The 4,104-nt window shown below is 33.7% G+C and overlaps 1 protein-coding gene across 1 annotated transcript in view; it reads right to left on the bottom strand.

Annotated features, from left to right (window-relative positions):
* Positions 1–4,104, bottom strand: part of LOC106469508 (tyrosine-protein kinase transmembrane receptor ROR2-like) — a 103,376-nt gene that overhangs the window by 59,436 nt on the left and 39,836 nt on the right. The gene's annotated exons all lie outside the window — the stretch shown is intronic.

Genomic DNA, 4,104 nt, shown 5'->3' with positions numbered 1-4,104 from the left:
TATATATATATTACGATATTATTGTAACCAACAAATGTTATCACCAAAGTAATTTGTATAGTTTGATTTTATAACTTATACTTATTATAATGTTTTTATGATAGAAAAACTCTTTAAGTTGGTAAGACCTAGGATTCTAAAAGATGCTAATTTTTATTCTTCTTAGAATTTACATAACCTAAAACATGAGATGACGCCTAAAACATGAGATGACGCCTGTCTCAAAATAACGCATTCTTGGAGATATTTGGTAATTGTTGAAATTTTATTATCATTTAGGCACTATGCTTTCCAAGTAACATAAAAAAAAGTTAAGTGTTATCTCAAGCTATATCTTTAAACTCATAAAAGTCACACGGTCCTAATACTTAGAAGTTGATTTATCTCTAACATATTTGATTTCTTCTTGGTGCTCTATACCTTAAATATTCACGAAGCATACCATAAAGATCATCTACCCTATCCATAACTTCGAAAAAATGGCGCAATCTATCTACGAAAATGGACGTGGAACGTCAGCTTTCATTTATATATTATTTAAACACATACATAACTAATAAAAGCCTAAAACCTGAACCTAGTCTGTTCATTTAAAAACCACCATCAAAGAGAATATTTCATAACAAATAGAATATACTCAGTTATAAAAGATACGTAAAATAGTAAATTAATTAAAACAAAGTCAAAAATAGAACAATCATGATTTTAACATAACTGTTTTTAATAATTTTTATTACCGTCAAATAATTCTTCAGGATGTCACATTATTGCATCCAAAAATACAATTATTTTGTTCAGAAATCTCATCAGGGAATATATTAATTAACTACCCGAAAGTAACTTCAGATCATTATCTATAAGTAAAATACTTACAGACGTTAGAAATGTAGAAAGCTGAATTCCCAAAACAATTCACTTACTTGATATTTCTAAATCTTAAGGTACACATCATTGTGACGGTGTAGGGTTTTAATTAGCTAACGTTATTCAATAAAAGTTCTTCTTTCAAGCGGTTTATTTATAAAATAACAGGTAGTTACCATGATGCCACAAACTCTTAAGTTATTCCAAAACGTGTTCTTATTAATAAAAAAACAAAAAAGGCACTCTAGGTAACTTTCCTACAATAAAAATACGTTCAATGTTTAGGATCGGTTAGGTAAAAACAGGATTTGCCAAATGTTCTAAACAATTAGATAAATAATGTATTGTTTTGAGAAAAAAATGCTTTTAAAGTTATGATCAGTTTGAAATATAAACCTTTCGCATATATTTAGTACAAAATTAGTCCGAAAGATGCGAGCTGATTTTATTTAACAAAGACAAGAAAAAGTGGTAAATTAAAAGGAGTTTTTGTCGAAGTATTAAATCATTTTTCATCATTGGATGTCTTAAGCTGTTCTCCGAAATAACACTTAGCTTAGCAAACAACACTGCAATTAGTGGCTCTACATAACGAAGACTCGGGAAATGAATGTCTCTCATCTCACTCTTGAGTTTTTCTCACTCACTTCAGGGAAAACTCCGGCTGTAGAAGTTTAATTGACAATTCTTGCTGAAGTGGGACAGATACTTAGTATGAGGTTAAAAAATCTTCACGCGTATATATAAATATCTCGAGAACAAAATGTAATATACTAAAAAATTAAACAAAAAAGGCGTTGGATTCATCTAATATTTCGTTTCGCTTCTATTCCAGAGATATGAGATTCAAAGTTCAATCTTGTGATATATGAAAAAATCGACAAAAAAAGTAAAACACATTTTATATAATCCTGAAACCAAGATACTAAAGGATAAAAAAAATCCCATATTCAATTTATTGCATTAACGTGCTAATTTTAGACTTAATATTGATATCGAGCGCTGCAGATCTAAAGAACGTGACCACAATTTTCCTAGTGACTAGCAAGAACTGTCATCACAACAAAAGCATTAATAAGGACAAATATTTATGATTGGTTTCTGTTCACAGTATCTTCTGATACCGAACTGCATCAAATCCTGAGGGAAAGGATGGGAGTTGAAATGGCTATAGAATAAAGAAGGGTAGGTGCTTCTCGGCTGTATTAATACAAAGCATTTTCTGTATATCCACGGTTAAAATAAGTGTACATCAGCTGGAGTGGTGAGTCATGGGTGGGTCTGTTACAGCTGCAGCCTCTAGGGTCCGACCCAGAGGTGCCAAGAAAAATTTACGTCAGTCGAATAATTCAACATCCCTCTTATCCTTCATCTAACTATAAATGCAGTGAGTCAAACTCTTGGACCACACTGTATGAAGGTTAATGTCTCTTTCCCCTTACCAGTATATCTGATACTTATCTGAATGTGAATCCTTTGTGTAATTGTTCTCTCAGAAAATCCACATGTGAGTTAATATATAGAGGCCCCAGCTGACCAAAGTCTTATCATTATCAAACACTCCAATCGCTAGCCATTAGTAACCATTTCGCTACGTAATATGTTGATATATTCTATGTATAATATTATTGCCCGTTTCAGTTACTATCATGGCTTATATGCAGCCGCTCGTTCCGCGCCAACCTATACAGAAATTTGAAGCAGTTTGGGTGGGCCGTTTATTGTCTTCTAGTTGTTTGTTACAAGTCCGTATTACATCGCGAATATTCGAGTTTGTAAAGGGTTTGTTTGATTGTTTATTTTGGTGAACTTCACGCAAAGGAACTCGAGGGCTATCTGCGATAGCTGTTCCTAATTTTAAAGTGATAGACAAGAGAAAAAGCAACACCACCCACCGCCAAATCTTAGGCTACACTTTATCAACGAATATTGGAATTGTTCGTTACATTATAACACCCCCACTGCTGAAAGGGCAAGCATGTTCGGTGGCGGGTTTCGAACCCGCGATCGTTGATTGTGAATCGAGCGTCCTGACAACTAGGCCATGCCATATCATCTATAAAGGGAGATTTACGATTCAGAATTCAATATTACATCTACATTTTGTTTTAAATTATCAGAACTAGCTTGAGGTTAATAAAAATTGTGTAAAATATTTAATCAGTGGCATTTTAATTTAGCTATTTTTTGAAACTCTTCATTACGTCAACAATGAACTATTCCACAATTATTTTTTAGCGAAATCTGTTGGTCTTGTTACATCTTGCGAATAAGTGATACTTAGAATGATTTAATTTATAGCATAATCTTAGTTTCGTTTTTAGTTACAATTACTTTTTTCTCAGTAGTTAAAGCTTTTAATTCGTTTCATAAGAAGTTTGGATCCATGCGTGTCCTAGTAATTAGCAAGCCGAGCTATGAATCCGAGGGTCCTTGGGTCGCGTCCCGTTGCCACAAAATCACACGATGTACTTTAGTGTCGTGGGTGCGATATAAGATGACGGTGAAGTCCAACTATTCAAGTACAGTAGCCCAATAATTGGCAGTGACTTCTGTCGACTAGCTGTCTGTCCTTTAGCCTATTAATTCAGGAAAAGTTTTTTATAACCTCACGCATTTATAACACCAGAAGAACTAATTTTTGTGTTCGAATTAACATTTTGACTTTGAAACCCTAAGCCTATCTATAATAATTTATCAGTGGGGATTTTATATATTGATAAATTCATAGCAGATGCTTCATTCTCTAAAGACCCAGGTTTTGTACAATCGAACAACTATAACATAAATTCAGCTGTCTTCTTCCCACAATGAATCACGTGACTGTTTGCATTAAGGGGCTTACGGCTCCTACAAAAGTGGCCAACAGGGTATCGTTACTAGCTCCACTGTCTAGTCGCAACGAATAACAATGTTATCTCTTCTTTTTGTTCTCCTAATCACATTCAACGGCAAAGGAAGGTAAAAATATTTAGATAATTTAAGGTATAATTTGTCACTGAAAAGTCATAGTAATAGAAAAAGACATAAATGGGTCGTGGTTACTTACTTACTACCATTTTGTCTTTCACAATTTTGAATCCACGTTTTTCAAAAAAAAAAAAGACTTCAGTCATATCTGTATTCGACTGTCTCACGGTTTTGTTTGACTGTGATGAATGTAATGATGACAAAACATGTACAAATACTAGCACCCGATCCCTGTGGCCCGGCATGGCCATGTGGTTAGGGCACTCGACT

Source organism: Limulus polyphemus, unplaced genomic scaffold (assembly GCF_000517525.1).
Source record: "Limulus polyphemus unplaced genomic scaffold, Limulus_polyphemus-2.1.2 Scaffold3520, whole genome shotgun sequence".
In the NCBI taxonomy this organism is placed as follows: Eukaryota; Metazoa; Arthropoda; class Merostomata; order Xiphosura; family Limulidae; genus Limulus; species Limulus polyphemus.
This window is presented reverse-complemented; position numbering and strand designations above follow the sequence as displayed.